A 23,923-nucleotide genomic window follows, 5' to 3' on the forward strand; every position below is an offset into this window, starting at 1 on the left:
GAGGTACAGAAGGAAATTGTGTTTCCCAAGATGACATTCGGTTTATACAACGTCTGAGTAAAAATATTACACAGAAAGATGATGGCCATTTGGAGATGCCCCTTCCCTTTAAAACACCTTGCCTTCCTGTGTTGCCAAATAATAAAAGGCTGGCTACTATTTGTTTACAACATCTGAAAAGGAGATTATAGAGAAATGATCAGTTCTGTAACCATTATAAAACCTTTATGGAGTCTATTATTAGCTGTGGTGATGCTGAACTAGCTCCTGTGTGGTACTTACCTCACCATTGGGTGTATCGTTCAAAGAAACCAGATAAGTTAAGAGTAGTGTTCGACTGCTCAGCTAGATTTCGTGGTATCTCTTTGAATGATACTTTGCTGACTGGTCCAGATTTGATTAACTCTTTAATTGGAAGTTTGTTGTTACCTCAGGTTTCTATGTTGGGAGCAAGGAGATTTGGAGAGCGAGCCTAAAGAATATCAGATGAAAGTCCACCTTTTTGGTGCAGCCTCCTCTCCAGGCTGTGCTAATTTTGGGCTGAAATACTTGGCACAACAGCAGAGATTGAAGTTTCCAGCTGCAGCAGGATTTGTGGAGAATAATCGTTATGTTGACGATGGTTTAATAAGTGTCCCTACAGCTAATGATGCCACCATATTAATAACTGAAGCACAGAAACTGTGCAGAGAAGGTAGTTTGAGACTCCACAAATTTAACTCCAATAGTCTGATGTCCTAGACTGTGTGGATTCACACAGTCTAGGACTGTGTGGTTTCTGCTTATCTCAAGCCTGATTTGACACTTACTGAATCAGAATCAGAAAAGCTTTATTGCCAAGTACGTTTTTGGACATTCAATTAATTTGTTTTGGCGTAGTTGGTGCAATACAGTACAAATTAAACAGTATAAACATATCTACAATATAATATAAATATATGTGCACAGTTTTAAGTGAGTGAGAGTACATATAGAGCAGTATTGGGTGCGAGAGCAGTACAACAGTGCAGGTGATCATTGTGCAAGTAAAGCAGGAGTCCATGCTGAGCGTTAATGTAACACATAGAGTTGCAAGTTACAAGTGTCCTGTCAGCAAAAAAAGGGGTGTGTGGGGGAAAGGGAGAGTGTCAGGGTGGTTTCCGGGCTTTGTTAACAAGGCTGGTGGCAGATGGGAAAAAACTGTTCTTGTGGCGTGAGGTTTTGGTCCGGATGGACCGCAGCCTCCTGCCAGAGGGGAGAGTCTCAAAGAGTCTGTGACCGGGGTGGGAGGGATCAGCCAGAATCTTCCCTGCCCGCTTCAGGGTCCTGGAGGTGTACAGTTCCTGGAGCGACAGTAGACTGCAGCCAATCACCTTCTCAGCAGACCGAATGACACACTGCAGCCTGCCCTTATCCTTGGCTGTAGCAGCGGCGTACCAGATGGTGATGGAGGAGGTGAGGCTGGACTCAATGATGGCTGTGTAGAAGTGCGCCATCATAGTCTTTGGCAGGTTGAATTTCTTCACCTGCTGCAGGAAGAAAATCCTCTGCTGGGCTTTCTTGACGAGGGAGCTGATGTTTGGCTCCCACTTGAGATCCTGGGAGATGATGGTTCCCAGGAAGCGGAAAGATTCCACAGTGTCAATTGTGGAGTCACAGAGGGTGATGGGGGCAGGTGAGGCTGGGTTCTGCCTGAAGTCCACAACCATCTCCACTGTCTTTAGAACGTTGAGCTCAAGGTTGTTCTGGCTGCACCAGTCCAACAGATGGTCCACCTCCCATCTGTACGCGGACTCGTCACCATCAGAGATGAGTCCGGTCAGGGTGGTGTCGTCCGCAAACTTCAGAAGCTTGACAGACTGGTGACTGGAGGTGCAGCTGTTGATGACTGTTTGGGTTTTCACATTGATCTGAGGGACAAACCTAATACACGCCGTGGTATTTTGTCAGTAATAGCCTCTCTATATGATCCGCTGGGATTTCTTTCACCATTCATTATGAATGGGAAATACATTTTACAAGATCTATTGGATGGGATGATCCTCTGCCTGAAGACTTACTCGTACGATGGGAGAAGTGGAAGTTTAGTCTTCAGGATGTGGAGAGGTTATTGATACAAAGATGTTATCATCCCGAAGGATATGGAAAGATTGTTAAAACAGAACTACATCACTTCTCAGATGCTAGCAGCCTAGCATATGGTGCATGCTCTTACCTCAGATTTGAGAATGACAAAGGTGAAATTCATTGTGTTTTGATCATGGCTAAAGCCAGAGTTGCTCCTTTGAAAATTACAACCATTCCTCGTCTTGAGCTTTCAGCTCCAGTGGTTGCTGCTAGGTGCGAGTGTTCTGTTAAAGTCAGAACTTGATATGAGGATAGACGCAGAGTTTTTCTGGACAGATTCACAAGTAGTACTGTCCTATATTAATAATGAAGCATGCCGGTTTCATGTATTCGTGGCAAATCAGGTCCAGATAATCAGTGAGAACACAAATCCAAATCAATGGAATCATGTTGACACTACTGAAAATCCAGCGGATCATGCGTCAAGAGGGCTGAGTTTTGTCTGAGTTGACGCATGGGAAAGTGCCGCTTCTGCTCGTCCATTAAAACACTGGAAGCGACAGACGTAACACAGTGTTTGTGTCTGTTCTTCACTATTCCCCTTTTCAGGTAAAAATCTTGACTGTTACAAGTGTTATAATTAGATGCATGTTCACTGAGTTAAGAAAAACTAACACAGTGCTTACAGTAAACTGAACAGCTTCAGCAAATGTAGCTTGTTTAATGTTTAATGTAGCTTGTTTTAGTTTCTTTGCTAGCTGTGTCCTGTGGTACAGATTTTCTTGCTTTGGAGGTATAACCACAATGTTTGTGTGCAATATTAAGTGCTCGGGAAAGATATATTTTATGATTAGAATGGGGTTATATTCTTTTAAAAGAGTAAAATAGGGATGTTAATAGGTGTCATTTATAATACAGCTACATAATGTAGCATGTATACACAGACAACTTGTATGGTGCTGCTGCTCATGCTGAAGATATGATGTACCAGTCTTAATTTGTGTTGGCACAAAGACATCCTGAGTAGTTAATATGCTGTGTGATTCAGTGTTTCTTTTTCAATTGAATTATTTTTTTTATGTGACCATGTTATACTGGAAACTGTTCTTTAAATTTCCATTAAAACACTGGAAGTGACAGAAGTAACACGGTGTTTGTTTGTTCTTCCCTATTTCCCTTTTAAGGGGTGTAACATATTCAGAAAGACCCCCAGCCAGGTGTTGTGATTATTAATCTGAGATTATTTAATATTTAATATTAATATTTTAATATTTTATCAAATAATATTTCCGTCTCTTAAGGGTTGTCCTGTGAATATCAGCCCAGTGAGGCGATGGTATTAGGACAAAATGGAAAGGTGTGAGACAAGCTCTGACATTATTGAACAGCATAAACTCTGCACATATATGGAATGAATTCACACAATTTCTTAAAATACAAGAATTTATTAACAAAAATAAGTCAACTCAAAGTCAAACATATTTCCATCAACAAACTCTTTACTATGCTAAAACAATCCAACTAAACTACCAAGCAGAATTAAAGAATAACGAAGACTAATGGACTATGTACAATATAAACAAGTTGATTAAAGATGATTGAAAATCATGATCGAAAAGAGTGATGCAACATTACCATGCAATGTTTATGTTTGAGAACCAAGGATTATCTTGAAGAATCTGGAAGTGAAGTTAAGTTAGTCTTGGAACTAACTTGGACAACCATTCACAATGCAAGATCACATAAAATATTATTTTAATAAAATAATGTTTTGAGAATGATCTGCTAAATAAAACCAACCTTCTGGATGATGTTGAAGTGTCCCTTTAACGGGGTCTTCCGCACGTTTGTTTATTCACCGTAACCTAGAGGAATTAACAACACATTAGAATAAATCACACTCAGACACCGTTGTATTCAATTTAAATACCTGGGCCCAGGGGAAGAGAGAGCTCATATGGGCAGGACACACCGAGATTTCTTCTGGCTCTCTCTCACTGGGCTCATTTATTTTATTAAAACACACACGAAACTGGGCAGCGCCCTTGTTTACAATATTTTCTACATAGTCACGTACACACTTTTCCGGCTTACCATATTTAGACAGGTATTGTCCCACAGCTGCATCCCGTATCTACTGATATAAGCAGGGAGTAACTCAGTCAGTTGTACTATCTATAATTTTCACACACATGCAGTTCTCAGTAATTTTCCACTTCACCATACCCCTGAGAGAAATACTTCTGCAGGCCACACAATGTCTTATACTAACACATGTTACACATTTTATTTCCCACACTGGTTTTGAACATAGTAATGATGTACACACATAATATATTTCCACAATTTCCCCCTTTTGAAGTCTCCTAAGACTTCACCACTACTTGAAGATGCTTCATAAAAGATTTGAACAATCATTACAACCTGTGGAGCAGAAGGAAATGTTTGTCATCATGCTTTTTGACCCTGCCTCCAATGCCATGCCATGTCCCCAGGGACTATTGCCTGTCCGGCCTTTGTAGTCCCAAGGATGCTTACAACCTTCTAAGTCTTGACAAGGAGTATTGATCCCTCTAACTGGAGGGTGTCTATCCGTGCTTTATTCCATAGTCTGTCCAAATATGCCAATGTAATATTCTACCATCCTTCTGTTCCCTAGACAGTAATACATATCAGACGCCCTGTCAATTTCAAAGGTACCTGTAAAGGAAGATAAGGATTAACAATATGGTAAAACACAAATGACCTCTTTTTTTTTTTTTTTTAAAGTTCAGAGTGTTCAGTTGAGTTCTTCGGTGGGAGAGCAGCTACAACCACCAGTGAAAGAGAGGAAAGCTCAATCACATCCGCCTCTTCTGTGTGATGTCCTGGTCTTCACTCACAGGTGTAGACTGACCTGGGGCTAAGTGGTCTCACCAGGGGATTATTCTGCCCCTATTGGTGGGACCGCTGATCTGACGGTGCACCTAAGGTGTAGACTAACCTTTAGGTGTAAATGAACGCTTTCTCACCCTAGGGGATTATTCTGCCCTTTGAATTGGGTGAGAAAGATCTTCTGGTGTGCTGGTGTTGTCCCTCAGGTTCTGCTGGACCTCTGGGAGCGATCTCTGTGGTGCCTCTGCTGCTGCACACTGGCTCCAATGATACCATGTGTCTCCTTTGCCATTGACCCTCAACGCATGTGAGGTTCTCTCTGTGACCTGGAATGGACCCGTCCACCTGGGCTCTGATCACTTCCGTTTGATGACTTTCAGAAGGATCCACTCCGCGTCTGAGGTGGTGGCTCGAGCCTCGGATGGTTGGGCCACCTGTTTTGAGAATGCTGCAATGAAGCTGTGGAGAGATCTATAGTAATCACAGTGAGACATAGATTGTTTACATTCAGTCAGAAAAGGTAACCTGGTTTTTGGGCCTGGAAAAGGTCTTCCAGTCTGCAGTTCATGGGGCGTCAACCCATGTCTCTGGCTCACTGAGCTTCTTACTGACATCAAAGCTAAAGGCAATGCTGTGACCCAATTCATTTTGGTCTGTGCACAGATTTTAGCCAATTTAGTGTTGATTGTCTGGTTCATCCTTTCCACCTTCCCTTGAGATTGGGGGTGGTACATGTTGGATTAATTGAATAAAGATTTGTCTTATATTTTCTCCTATTTTTTAACATAACTATTTGATCTTATAATCATTCAAGATGTGTGTGAGTAAATGATCTGATGAGTTGTCTGCAGGCAAAGATCATAAATGGAGCTGAGCTAGCAGAGAAGGAAGCAGTCCAGTTGAGGAGGTCATAAAGATGAAGGCTGATTACACTGAACAAAAGGCGTAACTGACCCTGGAAGCTGAAAGGGGACTGTGGAAATGTGTTGTTAATGTATAAAGCTGTTTATGACCTGTTTATGTTGCAGTTGTTGTTTCCCCCCCATCCTTTAGAGAACAATGTTTTTGTAAACTAGGGACCCCCGAAAGACAATAAAAAGAGGAAGCGGTCGGATAGGCTTCAGAGCGGTGCGAGATCTGTAACTGAGCAAATCTTGACTGTCTCTCCTCGCAAAGCGAGTAAAAGGAACTAATACTTTGTCTCTCTTTTCTTTTCTGTGTTGTTATAAGTATTGTTAGATTGGTTAAACCTGACATTAATTTGTTCCTTCGAGAGCCGCTTTCCAACTACGCCTGATGATTCCAGCGGGTTGGTAGACTCCAGGAAAAGACTGTGCGCACGGCTGTCTTCAACAGGGAGACTCAGACCCTTTCCGGGACTGGATTTCGGCCCGCCCGCTGGGATCTGACGGCCGACGGAACTCTGAGAGAGAGAGGAGAAGACAAAGTGGTGAGTTGAATCTGGATTTAAAACAAAAGTGTGACGAATGACTGGGGGTCATTGCGTGAAGTAAAACCCTGTGAACCTAGGCACTGACAGGTAACAGCAGTGCGCCGGAGTTCTGCTTAAAGTATTAGTAAAAAATACTGAAAATTCCGTGATCCAGGACGGCGGAGTCCTTTGAGTGTTAAGAAGTATTTTTTTTTTTAAAACAACAGAAAATACTAAGAAAAATCCGCGTTTAAATGTGTGCATGTGAGAAATGAATGGAGGATTTAAACCACTAGGTTTTACCTCATACCAAAACAGTGGGATTGTAAGTGACTAACTTTTGTGGAAGCAAAGGCAAGAATTCTCTACTCAAAAGAGTTAAAGTGAGAATTACCACAAAAGGAGATTTTTCTGTCACCCTACTGAGCAGAATAATCCAGCACTTAGAATACCCTAGGTATTTATATGCTGGACCAAATTTAAATAAAAGAACTGGGAAAAGGGTGATTTAAATACACTAAAATGAATAATAATGTAAAGATTGGAAATTTATGGAAGCACAGGATCAAATTAAAATATTAAAATTAAAATATTTAGATAAATGGATAACCAAATATCATTATGATGGTCGTTTAAACTCTAAAAAATTAGTTAATCTACAGGATGCAATAATTAAAAGTACATTAAAAGTAAACGTGATTTAAGAAAAATGGACAAAGAAGGTTATGAGGATGTAGATTATTGCTTAAAAGTAACTAAAAAGAGAGAAATGTGATGCAGGAGAAAAGAATGGACGTTTTTGTGGAAAGCAGAAAAGGTCAGAGGGCTAAGAAGTAATTTTTGATGGATTTGTAAAGTAGAACAGCAGGACAGAAGAAGGGGAGTAAAGAGCAGGTGGAAAGTTTTTGTTTTGTACCAAAGATCTGATGAGGTTTGACAGGATTGGATAAAATGAGTCCCTTTGGTGAATAAATCCATCCCCACCATGGCTGTACCTCATGTATGTTTTATTTGTGTTTATTTTTATTATTATTGTTTTGAGATGCTGAAGGATGTTGATACAGTTTGTCACGGAGGTTCATGGCATGACACGGTTTTTCTTTGAGTAACCTTAGAAAATATTTTACTCTTTTTAATAGCCAGAGTGAAACAAAAAGAGGAATAACCTTTTGAAGAATATAGGATTAGACTGACACAAGTGTTTAAAATACATAGTGGTCTACAAGAAGATGAAGACGAGCAAGGAGCTTATTAACAGCAGTTAAAAAAAATGCACTACATGCTGGTTCCAGGGATGCAATTAATACCTGGGTAAGGAGACATTTTATAGGGTTCCCCACAGCAAATCTAGAAGACTATGTTAATCATGCCCTCCATGCAGGAAAAGTTATGAAGGATAAAAAAAAAAGGAAATAAATAAATAAATAATTAAATAGGCAACACCTTTTTTCAGCAAGAAGAAGAAGAAGAGCAGATTTATTATTAAAACAACAGAGGAAGAGAAAAATTTAGAGGCAGAGGACAAAAACCGCAGGGGTCAGAGAGGAGTGAGCAGAGGAGATTACAGACAATACACATCAGGGTGTTGATGTTAAAAAAAGGAGTAGGACCACCTTATTACCACTATTAACTGGATGTTCTGAATAAGCCACCCCTAGATGTAGGGACAGCTTTACTAACAGAAGAAAGAAATGTCATTACTCAACTACAAGATCAGATGACACCAGATGATCTACATATTACCATGTGGAATAAAAATACTCCTGGACCAGATAAAACTTACGAAGAAGCATTAAATAAAGTAACCCCTACAAAAGTCATGGTAACTTATGTTTATACAGATGGGAAGAGTACCTCAGTTGCTGAAGTAGTGTTAGAGGAAGACACTAGGAAGCTCTGCAACATGTGGACACCTCCACACACATCTTTATTCAAGGATAAAGAACTCAAGTGGCATGATAGAAGAAGAATAGTGCAGAGGGGAAAAGATGTCACAGACTGGTTTGTAACAATAATGAATACAGAAACTAGTGCATCCACAGGATTAATTAGAAAATTATTATTTTGGACAGTGACAGTGCAGGAAGGGATACATTTGCATACAAAACAACAATGAGAACTATTCCTTACTGAACAGGAGGAACAGTTTTTGAATGAAATGAAAACAATAGCCTATTTCTTTTCAAAACTAGATAGTGTTGCGTGTGTGCAACCATATTATGTGAGAGCTGTAATTGCAGCCTAAAATGACAGTTGCAGTGCTACAATAGTGTTGTTTCACCGTTTAACCTTAAGAGTTTCCCATGCAGTTTCAGCATTAATACTGCAGAATTAGAAAACAAAAAGAAGAAAGAAAAAATTAGAAGTGATTTGCAGGATCACGAAATAGTTTATGTGAATGATTTCTCTAAAAAGATGAGAGGGAGAAGATACAAACAGGATATGCATTGGTGACAATGGATATAGTGTTAGAAAAGATGCAACAACAAAGCTCACTACAGGAGATAGAAATGGGGAAAAAACATGGACACTGTACAAAGGAATGTCTCAGTCCCAAGAACTTTTCAACCTCTCTAACTTCTTCATTTTTGAAGTGTGTGCCGTTATCTGACCTGATTTTCGCAGGAAAACCGTGCCTGGGGATGTAGTGATTAATCAGACACTTCCTCACTGTTTTGCTGTCTTCCTTTTTTGCTGGCCAGGCCTCTGGCCAACCGGTGAACGCATCCACGCACACCAACAGATATCTGAACCCATTCACTCTCCCAGTCATGTCTGTGTAGTCTATGATGATTTCCTTACCTGCTACCGGGTCCACTGGGAACTTACCTGGTGCAGGCTTCAGAGTGGGTCTCACATTGAATTGTTGGCAGGTGCTACACGAGCTTATCCAATGACCTACCGTCTGTTTCAGATATGGATGCCACCAGTGCTCAAGACTCTTCATCATTTGTGCAGTTCCTGCATGTCCCGGTCCATGTGCTTCTTCCTAGTGTGGTCAACCCTGGGGGTAGGATGGGACGTCCATCTGGACTTCTCCATAGTTCATCCTGGTCTTTTCTTCCCCCTCTAGCCTTCCAGACTGATTTCTCTTCCGGTGAGGCCCCTTTTTGCAGTCTACTCACCTCCTCCAGAGTCGGTTCTAGTGTCCATTCAACTTCAGAGTTCATCAAGATGTGTATGGGCAGATATCCAGCTTTGGTTTTGGCTGCCTGGGCTGCAGCTTGATTTCCTTGAGCAACCCTAGTGTAGCTGTTATCATGTCCTTTGCATTTTATGACCGCTACTTCTTGGGGAAGTAGTAGGGCCTCAGCTAATCTTCTCATGTCTTGCTCATGTTTAATGGGTTTTTGTCCTGCTGTTCTAAACCCTGTTCTCATCCATTGCTTTAGTTCCACGTGCGCTGCTTCCATGACATAAGCTGAGTATGTGTAGATGTTCACTTTTTGTCCTTCCCCTAGTCCTAGGGCTGCTATTACTGCTAGCACCTCTGCTCTCTGTGCTGATTGGGTGTCTGTCAGCCCTTCTGCCTTAAGAGTCACAAAGTTTGTTCCTGTGTCTTCCACCACCTCATAGGCTGCTTTCAGACCCTCTGTGTCATGTCTAAAACTACAGCCATCTGTGTACAGGTTTCTTGCTTCTGTCAGTGGTTCTCCTTGTAGGTCTGGTCTGATTTTCTCACTTACCTCAACTTTTTCTGTGTATACATGGGGCTCTCCTTCTGTCATTCTGTCTGCCTTGTTGATCCCTTCATGGCTGTAGATGATATTTGGCGCCTCCAGCACCTTACTCAATCTCTGTTGTCTCAATGGTGAGAGTGTGAAAGTTTTGGAATTGACAAATGCCACTACTCCATGTGATGTTAGAATATGTAGTGGATGTCCCATCACTACGTGGGCTGTTTTTTGAATTATTTTTGCCAACCCTGCTGCATGTCTGGTACATTCATGGTGTCTTTGTTCCATGTTGTCAAGCATCACGCTAATATACATTAGCACTGTTCTTACTCCCCCTTTTTTCTGGAACAGCAACCCGTTTGCGGTGTGTGCTGTTACAGAAACATCCAGGTGAAAGGGCAATGTGTAGTCTGGATGTGCCAAGTGAGCAGCTTGGGAAAGGCTGGTTTTAAGAGCAATAAATGCTTCCTCTGCTTCTGTTGTCCATTCTAGAGGCGCATGCCCTGTTTCTTCACTAAGTCGCGGAGTGGGGCAGTGAGGTCAGTGTATCCTGGAATAAATGACCTGCTGTATCCGGTGAGTCCCAAGAAGGAAAGCATGTCCTTTACCCGCACCGGTTTTGGATGAGAAAGGACAGCAGATTGATGTGAAGGGGACATTCCTGTCCCGGGTTGAGAGTTTACCCTGCCCAAGAAATCCACCTGTTTCCGGCAAATTTGTAGTTTGGCTTTGCTGACCTTGTACCCAGCTTTTGCTAGGTGTGAGAGTACCACAGCCGTGGCCTCCAAGCATTCAGAAACAGTGGGTGTTGCCAAAAGAATGTAATCCACGTATTGGATCAATGTAGTGTTTGGTGGGAGGGGACAATCTTGGAGGGAGTCCTTAATGTAGTGTTTGGTGGGAGGGGACAATCTTGGAGGGAGTCCTTAAGGACCTGATTAAATATCCCGGGTGACAGAGCAAAACCCTGCGGCAAACGTGTGTACCGCTATCTGTAGGATTTGTATGTGAAGGCAAAGATGTCTCTGCATTCTTCCGCTAGAGGCAGGCAGAAGAAGGCATTGGCAAGGTCGATGCAGGTGAACCATGCATGTTCGGGGTTTAGATTGGTAAGAGCAACATAAGGATTGGGCACTGGAACCGTAGGAGTGGAAAGTGCTGCATTTACAGCTCTCAAGTTGTGGGCCATTCTCCATTTCCCAGTGCCCTTCTTTTCTACTGGTAAGATGGGTGTGTTCCAAGAAGAGCCGTCAGCTGGTTCCAGCACCCCAGCGTTCCACAGGCCGTCTATGGTGACAATAACAATAAACCTTGGTTCACGTCTCATCTGAGGCAGCTGCGCATGGATAAGGATGTGGCTCACAGCAGTGGGGACCAGGCCCAGTATAAACAGGCCAGGAGACCTCAGGACCTGATAATGTCTACCCATCATGCCTGAAAGCCTGCACCGGCCAACTGGCACCCATCTTCACTGAGATCTTCAACAAGTCACTGGAGCTGTGTCAGATTCCTTCCTGCTTCAAATGTTTCACCTTCATCCAAGTACCCAAAAAACCTACCACCACAGGATTAAATGACTACAATCCTGTCGCCCTGACATCTGCGTTCATGAAATTGTTGGAGCAACTGGTGTTGAACCACCTGAAGAACATCACAGGCCCCTTGCTGGACCCCCTGCAGTTTGCCTACCAGGCAAACAAGTAGGCAGATGATGCAGTCAACTTGGGACTACACTTCATCCTGCAACATCTCAACCACCCAGGTATGAACGCCAGGATCCTGTTTGTGGACTTCATCTCAGCCTTCAACACCAGACATCCTTTACCAGAATATATCCAGCTCAAAGTCCCGGCATCCACCTGTCAGTGGATCACCAGCTTCCTGAAGGACCGGCAGCAACCGGTGAGACTGGGGAGCATCTTCTCCCGCACAAGAAGCATCAGCACCGGCACCCCCCAGGTGTGTGTCTCTCCCTACTCCTCTTCTCCATCTAGACAAATGACTGCACCTCAGTGGACCTCCTGAAACTCCTGAAATTTGCAGATGACACCACTGTTAATCGACTGATCCTGGACAGCAATGAGTCTGCATACAGACAGGAGGTGGATCGGCTGGTACACTGGTGTGGTCAGAACCACCTGGAACTAATCCACTCAAGACTGTGGAGATGATGGTGGACTTTTGGAGAACACCATCCCCACACTCCTCTCCTCACCATCCTCAACAACACGGTCTGTTGTGGACAACTTCTGGTTCCTAGGAACCATATTTTTTCAAAACCTGAAATAGTTCTCACATACAGGTCCTTCTCAAAATATTAGCATATTGTAGCAAATTTAACATTCATATATTTTAGATTCATTGCACACTAACTGAAATATTTCAGATCTTTTATTGTCTTAATACAGATGATTTTGGCATACAGCTCATGAAAAACCCAACATTCCTATCTCACAAAATTAGCATATTTCATCCGACCAATAAAAGAAAAGTGTTTTTAATACAAAAAACGTCAACCTTCAAATAATCATGTACAGTTATGCACTCAATACTTGGTCGGGAATCCTTTTGCAGAAATGACTGCTTCAATGCGGCGTGGCATGGAGGCAATCAGCCTGTGGCACTGCTGAGGTCTTATGGAGGCCCAGGATGCTTCGATAGCGGCCTTTAGCTCATCCAGAGTGTTGGGTCTTGAGTCTCTCAACGTTCTCTTCACAATATCCCACAGATTCTCTATGGGCTTCAGGTCAGGAGAGTTGGCAGGCCAATTGAGCACAGTGATACCATGGTCAGTAAACCATTTACCAGTGGTTTTGGCACTGTGAGCAGGTGCCAGGTCGTGCTGAAAAATGAAATCTTCATCTCCATAAAGCTTTTCAGCAGATGGAAGCATGAAGTGCTCCAAAATCTCCTGATAGCTAGCTGCATTGACCCTGCCCTTGATAAAACACAGTGGACCAACACCAGCAGCTGACACGGCACCCCAGACCATCACTGACTGTGGGTACTTGACACTGGACTTCTGGCATTTTGGCATTTCCTTCTCCCCAGTCTTCCTCCAGACTCTGGCACCTTGATTTCCGAATGACATGCAGAATTTGTTTTCATCCAAAAAAAGTACTTTGGACCACTGAGCAACAGTCCAGTGCTGCTTCTCTGTAGCCCAGGTCAGGCGCTTCTGCCGCTGTTTCTGGTTCAAAAGTGGCTTGACCTGGGGAATGCGGCACCTGTAGCCCATTTCCTGCACACTCCTGTGCACGGTGGCTCTGGATGTTTCTACTCCAGACTCAGTCCACTGCTTCCGCAGGTCCCCCAAGGTCTGGAATCGGCCCTTCTCCACAATCTTCCTCAGGGTCCGGTCACCTCTTCTCGTTGTGCAGCGTTTTCTGCCACACTTTTTCCTTCCCACAGACTTCCCACTGAGGTGCCTTGATACAGCACTCTGGGGACAGCCTATTCGTTCAGAAATTTCTTTCTGTGTCTTACCCTCTTGCTTGAGGGTGTCAATAGTGGCCTTCTGGACAGCAGTCAGGTCGGCAGTCTTACCCATGATTGGGGTTTTGAGTGATGAACCAGGCTGGGAGTTTTAAAGGCCTCAGGAATCTTTTGCAGGTGTTTAGAGTTAACTCGTTGATTCAGATGATTAGGTTCATAGCTCGTTTAGAGACCCTTTTAATGATATGCTAATTTTATGAGATAGGAATTTTGGGTTTTCATGAGCTGTATGCCAAAATCATCCGTATTAAGACAATAAAAGACCTGAAATATTTCAGTTAGTGTGCAATGAATCTAAAATATATGAATGTTAAATTTTCATCATGACATTATGGAAAATAATGAACTTTATCACAATATGCTAATATTTTTAGAAGGACCTGTAGACAATGTTTGGAAGAAGGCTCTGCAGAGACTGTACTTCCTAAGGCAACTCAAGAAGTACAACCTTCCACAAATGCTGCTGGTCATCTTCTGCACTGCTAATATTCTGTCTGTCCCGTTTTCGTCCATCTCAGTGTGGTTTAGCTCATCCACAAAACAAGACCGGTCCAGACTGCAACGAACAATCAGGTCTGCAGAAAGAATCATCAGGGCTGACCTTCCCTCTATCCAGGACGTATACAAGTCTAGAGTCAGGAAAAGGGCAGCTAAAATCTCTGCAGACCCCACACACTCGTCATACAAACTGTTTAGGCCAAAGGTCACGGATTAGCGGACCAGGGTCCAGATCCGGACTTACATGCCATCCAATCCGGACCCAAACTGATTTTAAACATTTATATATTACTACATGATGTCCAACAGTGTCTAACTTCACTTGTGCTGCATCTCTTGTTAATATGGTATAGCCCTGCGGAGCATCTGGACCCGGGCTGCCTATGATGCAAGTCAGGCAATTAGCTGCTTCAGTCAGGGCTGCTGCTGCTACCCTAACTGTAAAGCATTTCTCATTTACTATGCAGATATAAACATTTTACTCCTGTTGGCTGCCGCGTCTGACTTTTGAACAGGCACAACGGACAGCTATGTAGGTCACGCTACAAGCCAGCTGGTGGCAGTAATGCACCACATTGTTGTATGCCAACCGCCAGAAAACGACAAAGAAGAAGCAATGCGGGTCCTAGTTAATGAGCTCACACTTGCTGATAGTACAATGACTTGCTGGTGCACAGATGAGTGAGTGAAAGAAGATGGCCTTATCAAAAATACGTAAAGTGGACTATGAAAATCACACATTTAAAGATGAATCGACAGAAGCATGCGATCTCTTACAGCACAACAGTGAGCATACAAGTGTTTACTGTGAGTACAATGGATTTTATGAAAACACAAAAAGCCTTTCACTGGGAAATGATCAAAGAGTGCATGTAAGCTGTGGCAGAAACACTTTAAGATGGAAAAGAAGGACAACAACTTAAGGAAAAGGTCAAAGAAATTACCATGCCTGTCACAAGCACAACAAGGAGGGCAGAATTATACCAATTTGCACAGACCCAGCTTGACTGAGAGATTCAAAGCGTGTTTTACATTGGTATTTAATTGGGTTACTCTTTTCTGTTTAGCATAAGACTCATGGGCATATGAATAATTGATCAGTAGTGAAAAAAAGCTCTAGTGTTACTTAAATGTTAAATGAAGATGAAAGAAAATATATTTTTGTCTCTTGATTTAACATGTTTGGACCCCAACGTTTTTGGTGATGGAGGGAGTGGACTTCTTGCTATTTTAATTGGGGATCCCTGGTTTAGGCCTTTACCTTCAGGTCGGCGCTACAGAGCACTGTCTGCTAGACACCTGCAAGACCAGATGATTGCAGCTGTGCAACAACAGAATCACCCATGTTTAACATGTGATTATTCTCAACAGTCTGTACTGACTGCCTCTAAAGTTGAGTGCTCACCAACTTCATTCTGAGTCTCCGCATTGGCAGAATTATTAGTCAAAGAAACATCTCTATGGAAATAAAAAATATGCTTCTTAAAACCTGAATAGGTGCAAAATGATGAAAAACCTCCCAGCTGTCCACATTTCAAACAAAATGTCTGTCATCGTGGAACGTTGGATGAATGGAAAGACTCGAAGGAAGCTTCAGGCAGACAACTGAAGGACTGATAACTGCCACAATCTCATACGGGCCAGTGAACCTGGGGGCGAGTTTCTTGGACATAGATTTTAGAGGGATATCACATGACGAGAGCCAAACCTTCTGACCAGGCTGGTACTGGGGAGCCGGAACCCTTTTCCTGTTTGCATACCTTTTGTTCTTTTCTGTGATGCGTTGAAGGGCTTGTGCGGTGGCTGTCGAGATGTGTTTGCATCTACAGATGTGATGACATACAGAAGTGACAGATCTCTTTCTCGTCCGCGGAAAACAATGGTAGATGGTAGTCCTTTGAGGCTTCGAAAGGGGAGAAACCTGTGGCAGCAGAAGTGTGAGAATTGGCTCCAGTCTGTGGGGTTGGTTGATATTAAACAACGGAGGATCGATTCCAGTTCTTGATTCATCCTCTCCGTTTGGCCATTGGACTGTGGGTGATATCCTGAGGTTAGAGATACTTTGGCTCCCAATGCTAAGCAGAATTGTTTCCAAACCTTAGCTGTGAACTGAGGTCCGCGGTTTGAGAGGATCTCCAGAGGAATTCCATGGAGTCTGAAAACATGCTTCACCAGAAGTTGAGCTGTCTGAAGGGCAGAGGGTAGTTTTCTGAGGGGAATGAGATGACAGGTCTTAGATAAACGGTTGATAATAGTGAGTATAGTGGTCATACCTCTGGAAGTGGGAAGTCCAGTGACGAAGTCAAGGGCTATATGTGACCAGGGCCGCTTAGGAACACATAGGGGTTGCAACAGACCTGCAGGTGGTTGGATAGAGGACTTATTTCTAGCACAGATAGTACAGGCTTGTACATACTCTTTAATGTCCCTATGAGGGGACGGCCAACAAAACCTTCTGGAGATGAGGGCGATGGTTCGACTAGAACCAGGATGGGCAGAGAACTTGAATGAATGGAACCAATGGATCAGGCGGGAATGGACAGTTGATGGGACGTAAGTCTGATTTGGGGGTCCAGTTCCGGTATCTGGTTCATCTCTGAGGGCCTGGGATCCCAAGGTTTCCACATCCCACATGAGGGCTCCAACAACACAACTTTGCGGTTGGATGGGAGCAGGCGTCCGGGGAGAACTGTCAAGAGAGGGCGTCAGGCTTGACATTTTTGGAACCAGGTCTGTATGAGATCGAGAGGTTAAAACCTGAAAAGTAAAGGGACCAACGAGACTAGCGAGGGTAAATGCGTTTGGCTCCTTGAAGGTAGGCTAGGTTTTTATGATCTGTCCATACCACAACTGGGTGTTCAGCGCCCTCCAGCCAATAATGCCACTCCTCCAGGGCCAGTTTTATTGCCAGGAGTTCTCGGTCTCCCACATCATAATTTCTCTTGGCTGGATTGAGTCTGCGGGAGAAAAAGGCACAAAGGTGAAGTTTACCATCAGAGTCAGAAACTTGAGATAGCACAGCCCCTGCTCCAGTGTCAGATGCATCAACGTCTAGTGTGAATTCTTTAAACGGGTTTGGATGAATGAGTATGGGGGCTTGAGAGAAACGGTCCTTGACCTTATGAAAAGCTGCATCTGCCTGTGGAGTCAACTCAAAAGGGTGTTTAGTGGCAGTCAGAGTGGTTAATGGGGCTGCGGTTTGACTGTAGTTTCTGATTAATCTTCTATAAAAATTGGCAAAGCCCAAACACCGTTGAAGCTGTTTACGTGATTTAGGAGTGGGCCATTTGAGTACAGCCTTAATCTTGTCTGGGTCTGAACAAACATGCCCACCCTCTAGGATGAATCCGAGGAAGGTAACAGAGGACTTGTGAAACTCACACTTTTCAGCTTTTTAAATATAGACGGTTCTCTAGGCATTGAAGGACCAGGTGGACGTGATGTTGATGCTCTGAGAGGTCTTTTGAGTAAATGAGAATGAGGTTGTCATCTAAATACACTAAAACAAAACGATCAATGAAGTCCCTCAGGACATCATTCACTAGGGTCTGAAACACGGCCGGGGCGTTACAGAGGCCGAAAGGCATAACTAAATACTCAAAATGTCCTAAAGGGGTCTTAAAAGCTGTCTTTCTTTCGTCCCCCGGGCAGATTCGGATGAGATTTTATGGAGGTCAAGTTTGGAAAATATGGTAGCATTTGTTCTTTATTGTGATAAGATTGAGTCCCCTGTAGTCAATGCATGGACGAAGGGATCCATCTTTTTTCCCTACAAAGAAAATTCCCGCCCCTAGTGGAGACGACGAGGGACGATTGATTCATGCAGCTAGAGACTCAGTGATATATTTTTCGAGGGTATGTCGTTCTGGGCGTGAGACATTATAAAGTCGACTGGAGGGCAGAGGTGCCCCAGAGAGAAGGTCAATGGCGCAGTTGTATGGCCTGTGTGGGGGAAAGGACAGAGCCTCACTGAAGACCTGTTTTAGCTCCATATACTCCTCGGGAGCTGAAGTTAAGTCAGGATACTCTACTGTTCCAGGATCAGGTTCTGGTTGCTTGGGTAGAACGGCTAAATGTAAACAGGAGGAGAGGCGGTTAGTGGACCAGGAACTGATTTGACAGTATGACCAGTTACGGAGTGGATTGTGCTTCTGGAGCCAGGGAAAACCTAACACTAGGGGGTTCTGAGATACAGGAAACACGAAGAAGGATATCAGTTTACGATGATTGCCAGAGATTATTAATTCCAAAGGCTTGGTCTTGTGTGTGATGTGTTGAAGGTACCTGTATTAATGGCAGAAACCAGGTGAGGGAAAGGAAGGAGTTCTGTTTCGATCTGAGCCTGTTCCACCAGACGTTGGTTGATTAAATTCTGCTCACTTCCTGAGTCAATGAGAGCTGATAAATGGAGTGAGTCTTGGGAGAACAGGATGGTAGCTGGTATGGTGAATCGGTTATTGGTAGGGGTGAAATCGTGGTGTGTCAGGTTCTCCTCTACAACTGGCAGACCCTCTCTTTTGGTCGCACTGGACAAGAGGTGATGAAGTGTCCGTGTGTGGCACAATATAAAAACTGTTTGGATTCCATTCTTCGTTGACGTTCCTCAGGGGAGAGCCGAGTTCAACCAATTTGCATGGGTTCTGGGGAAGGTGTAAGTGGTTCAGGGCGAGGTGCTGCAGCTGAGCTCTGAGGTGAGTCGAGTGTGGCCAATCTGCATTGGCTCCGGTAAAAAATACCCTTGAGTGCCGCTTCATCCCATCCCACCTCCTGCGCTGCAACCCGGAAGTCGATGGCGAACTCCGCCAACGCTCTCCTTCCCTGTTTGAGGGTGAGTATTCTCTTAGCCGCTGCCTCCTGCTGGAGTGGTTGGTTGAAGACCCTCTTAAAGTGACTGAAAAAAGTAGCATAACTAAGAGACTCAACAGGGTGAGATGCCAAATAGGCGTGCGCCCAGCGCAGAGCAGGTCGCCTTAGCGAGGTTACAATATAGGTAATCTTGGAGGCAGCGGTAGAAAGAAGAGAGGGGGAACGACTGAATGCTAACTCACACTGGAGAGAAAAGCCACCAAGGTTATTAGGATTACCATCAAAGAGTTCAGATGGACAGAAGTCCGGCTCACGGATCCCAGAAGAGAGGGTTGAGGACGTTGGAGGATTCTCTAAATGAACTGGAGGATTGGAAGAGGCAGGTGAGAGTTTGGTTAGTATTTCACTTAGAGCATGAACCATACCACCAAGTTCTGTGAGATGGGAGTCTGTAGTCCTTTGTTGTTGCAGTAGCTGTTGGAGCATGGTTTCAGTAGATTGTAAACGTTCTTTAATGGAAGTCTGTTCATCATCTGAATTGTTCTTCGACATGTTAGATGGCTGGAACATAATATCATGAATCACTAAGGTAGTCGAAGTAGAACAAACCAGAGAATGAAAACAGACTCAAAACACAGGATGTAGACGGTAAGTGAAGTTTTATTCCTAGTGTAGGCTTGCCTAGGATAATAAGTTGGTGTTGTCCAGGAACCAGGGGAGGAGGACGGAATCCAGGAATCCAAGGTGAGAGTGCTGATGGTGAGTATATTTACATTGCAGTCCTTAGGTGAGTATTTACCAGGTGCAGGCAGGCAGATAGGCAGATCGGCAGGCAGATAGGCAGATCGACAGGTAGACAGGCAGGTAGGTAGACAGGCAGTCCACATAACTGAGGTTATGTTCCAGCAAAGACCTGTTCCAGCAGCTGCCTTAAGAAGCCCAGTGAGCTCATCAGGAGATGAGCTGCAGCTGCTGATAACGAGCTGCAGGAACCAACCAGGAGGAGAGAAGCTGAGATCCTACAATTATACAGTGTGGAGACATGGATGACACGGCTAAGAAAAAATCAGAAGGATTGAAGGAGGATTTCACTCGTCTTCTGAATATTGTTGGAGGTCTCAATATCAAGGTGTTTCTCAGCAGACCCTTTGCCCCGATTTTCTGTGGATATTAATTTTTTTAGAAACTTCTGATGATTAATAAATGGTTGAAAAAAACATGTGCTACTAAATCTGTGAACCTCATCAACAACTTTAATATTTTTTGGGAAAAAAGACAATTCTTCAAGCAAGAGGGTTTCTGTTTGAACAAGCCAGGAGCCAGACGTCTCACATCTAATCTCTTCTATTCAGTAAATAATCCACCAGCAGCTTCGACCTTCAGCAGAGAACATGGAGTATCAACAACAATGATAACGCTGCCTCCAACAGCTCCAGCAGAGACAACCAGCCAGTTGGCTGAGAAAGAGAGAAGTGGACACCCCCCCCCCCCCCCCCCCAAACCCAGACCGACCCACCCGTTAAACCCCCATCACCCCAGACCCCAACTCAGACCGCACAGAACTTTCCCATCTCCCCACTGAGCCCGATTTTTGCTTTACTGGATTCTGATAACATGAAAGGAGCTCTTAAAATCGGGACCCAAATGGCTCTGACATCTTCTCCATTCAACACCCCCCGTGGCTGAGGCCCTGCTACTAAACCAACATCTTCCAAATGCTGCAGAGCCCCACCACCTCCTAATCTATCTCCTCCTAATCAGGACTTTCAAATCACTTCTCTGTGATACAGTCAGGGCCCCAGTGGTAACTCTATCAGAAATGAGCATGTCCAGGAAAAACTTGGGCCCCTAATAGGAGATGGTTGTAAAATCTCTGTGCTTATATGTGACAGAAAGAACAAAGCTAAAAGGATAAGAGACAGTAATAAACAATCAAGAAAAGCTATAAACTGTCAGGTACAAAAAGACATAGAGTTAATATCAGCAACTAAGTCATATAAACTGGCTTTATTGAACATTAGATCTCTGTCAGGAAAATAATTTTTAATCAATGACTTCATTACTGACCACGATCTTGTTGTTATGTTTTTAACAGAAACATGGTTACATGAATTTAATGAAGCGCCCATTCTGATAGAGGCGATGCCTCCGAGCTACAATTTTCTTTGTGAGAGCAGACAGCAAAGAAAAGGTGGAGAGGTGGCCACTTTGTTTAAAGATTTACTAAGGTGTAAATAAGTATTTCTGGGCAAATTTGACTCCTTTGAATATTTGGCTCTCCGGGTAAAGAGCCCTGTCTGAACCATGTTCTTGAATATTTACAGTCCTCCTAAGTCCAAAACAAACTTTTTCTGTGATTTTAATGAGCTTTCATCTGTGATATGTGTTGATTATGACTGTTTAATTATTGTGGGAGACTTTAACATTCACATAGACATTCCTGAAGACAGAAGTGCAATAGATCTGTGTGACACTCTTAGAAATGTTGGTTTGACTCAACATGTTAAACAGCAAACGCACAAACAGGGACATATTTTGGACTTGATCATCACTAAGGGTCTAAACATTTCCAAGGTGTCTGTAACTGATGTTGCTCTATCTGACCGCTTATCTGTTATTTTTGAAAGCATCATCTGCAATGACTCAGTTTGCCAAAGAGACATTATAAGAAAACACATCTTTAAGGACGGTGCTGCTGAAACCTTTAACCAGATTTATTCTTCTACCTCCACTTTGCCTTGTAACACTATAGATGAGCTAGTAGATAACTTTCATTCTAAAATCTCGGACATCAGTGATTCAATTGCTTCAATTAAAATTTCTGGGAAGAAAATCTCTCTGTGAATAAGTGCTCCACCAGTCAGAAGTGAAAAACAGGAGTGTCGAAAAGCTGAACGCAGGTGGTGAAAGACTGGACTCCAGGTTCACTATATTATCTATAAAGAGAGACTACACCGTTATAACCTACAACTGAAAAATGCAAGGGAATCTTTCTTTTCTGAGATTGTTACGACCCCACTCGGTCTAGGGGGAGGGGGAAGTAAACATTAAACCAGGTTTTATTGGTTTTATGAAAGAAAGAGTAATTTATTTCTTGTTAGTTCAGTTTCCGTTATTTTTAACAAAACAAACAAAAGGAGGGTACTTAACAAAGTACAAACCGTTTGAAAATAAAAAGGGGTAAAACCCAAAATACACAATAACCATAAATTTAAACAAAATATCCAATAACCAGTAGTTTAACACAAAATAATCTCTCAAAAGGAGGGATAAGCTAACTCAACCATTACTTAAAGCAAAGAGTCCCAGCTAACAACAAAACAAACAATCAATTCAAGATAAAGCTTAAGAAGCTTTAGATAAACTCCTCAGAGTCAAGGGGGAAAAGTATTCACAACAAAGCAAACAAGCTGATCAGCAAACAGGTAAGCAAACAAAAATAAAACAAGCAAGTTAATCAGCAATCAAGTAAGCACACAGTCCAAGCAAGACACCCAAGTCAGAAGTGGTGAGCTGTTCAGTCTAAATCACAGCTGTCTTTAGTGGCAGGTGCAGAGAGTTTATATAATGTAGTCCCTTCAATGATTGGCGGCGAATTCAGAAGAACCAAAAAATGAATAGTCCAACATGAACTCCCGGAGACGTCCAGCAGGAGGAGTGCAGAGCGCGCAGGGAGATCCAAGTCCGTCAGGAACAGCGAAGAAGACTGTATCCAGCGAAAAATAAATCCGATCCCATCAGAAACAGCGGTACCAATAGCACGGAGGAAAACGGTGCTTTTCAGCGACATCGGCTGGCCAGTCTGTTGATGAAGGTACAAAACAAACACACATACGGCCACCAGCCATAACAGAGATCATCAGCAAAAACATTAACAATGCTCGTGCATTATTTGCCACGGTCGACAGGTTAACAAACCCTTCTGTAAATGTAGCATCTGAACTCCACTCTATCAGGGCCTGCAATGAATTTGCTGACTTCTTCACTGAAAAAACCCAAAAGATCAGAGGGGCAGTCAGCACATCCACATCAACTCCAGTACCAAAGTTGTCTCCAACTAGAACCGATTTTGACAAAATTTCCCAATTTCCCCAAATAAACGACAAAAACTTATAAGAAATTGTACACCAACTAGATTATTGAAAAAGCTGTGTTTCAACAGTTAAACAACTTCCTAACAACGAACAACCGCTTCGATGTCTTCCAGTCAGGCTTCCATGCTCACCACAGTACAGAGACTGCTCTTGTCAAGGTGTTCAAGGACATCCATATAAATACAGACTGTGGAAGAACTACAATGCTGGTATTATTGGACCTTAGTGCAGCATTCGACACTGTTGATCACTCCATTTTATTAGAGCGCATGGAAAACCGGGTCGGCCTTTCTGGTACAGCACTCAATTGGTTTAAATCCTGCTTGTAGGACAGGGACGTTTTTGTGTCAGTAGGTAACTTTACATCAGAGACCTCAAAAATCACCTGTGGTGTTCCCCAACGATCCATCTTAGGGCCCCTCCTATTCAATATCTACATGCTCCCCCTAACTCAGATTTTAATAAACAACAACATAAGTTATCATAACTATGCTGACGACACACAGCTATACATTACGATGTCACCAGGTGACTATGAACCCATTCAAGCGCTTGGTAAATGCTTAGAAGAAATCAATGCATGGATGTGCTAAAATTTTCTTCAGCTAAATCGAAACAAAACTGAAGTAATAATCTTTGGACCAAAGGAAGAGCGTTTAAAAGTTAGCACACAGCTTCAGTTAATACAGCTAGAAACCACCAGTCCATCACTACAACCTTGGGTGTAGTGATGGACTCACACCTGAACCTTCAGATACACATACAGACAGTAACAAGGTTGGCCTTCTATCACCTAAAGAACATCTCCAGGATTAAAGGATTAATGTCTCAGCAGGACCTTGAAAAACTAATTCATTCGTTCATCTTTAGTAGAATTGATTACTGCAACGGTGTCTTCACAGGTCTGCCTAAAAAGACGACCAGACAGTTGCAGTTGATCCAGAACGCTGCTGCCCGCGTCCTCACTAGAACTAAGAAAGTGGAGCACATCACCCCGGTTC

This window comes from Girardinichthys multiradiatus, chromosome 13 (assembly GCF_021462225.1).
Source record: "Girardinichthys multiradiatus isolate DD_20200921_A chromosome 13, DD_fGirMul_XY1, whole genome shotgun sequence".
Lineage (NCBI taxonomy): Eukaryota > Metazoa > Chordata > Actinopteri > Cyprinodontiformes > Goodeidae > Girardinichthys > Girardinichthys multiradiatus.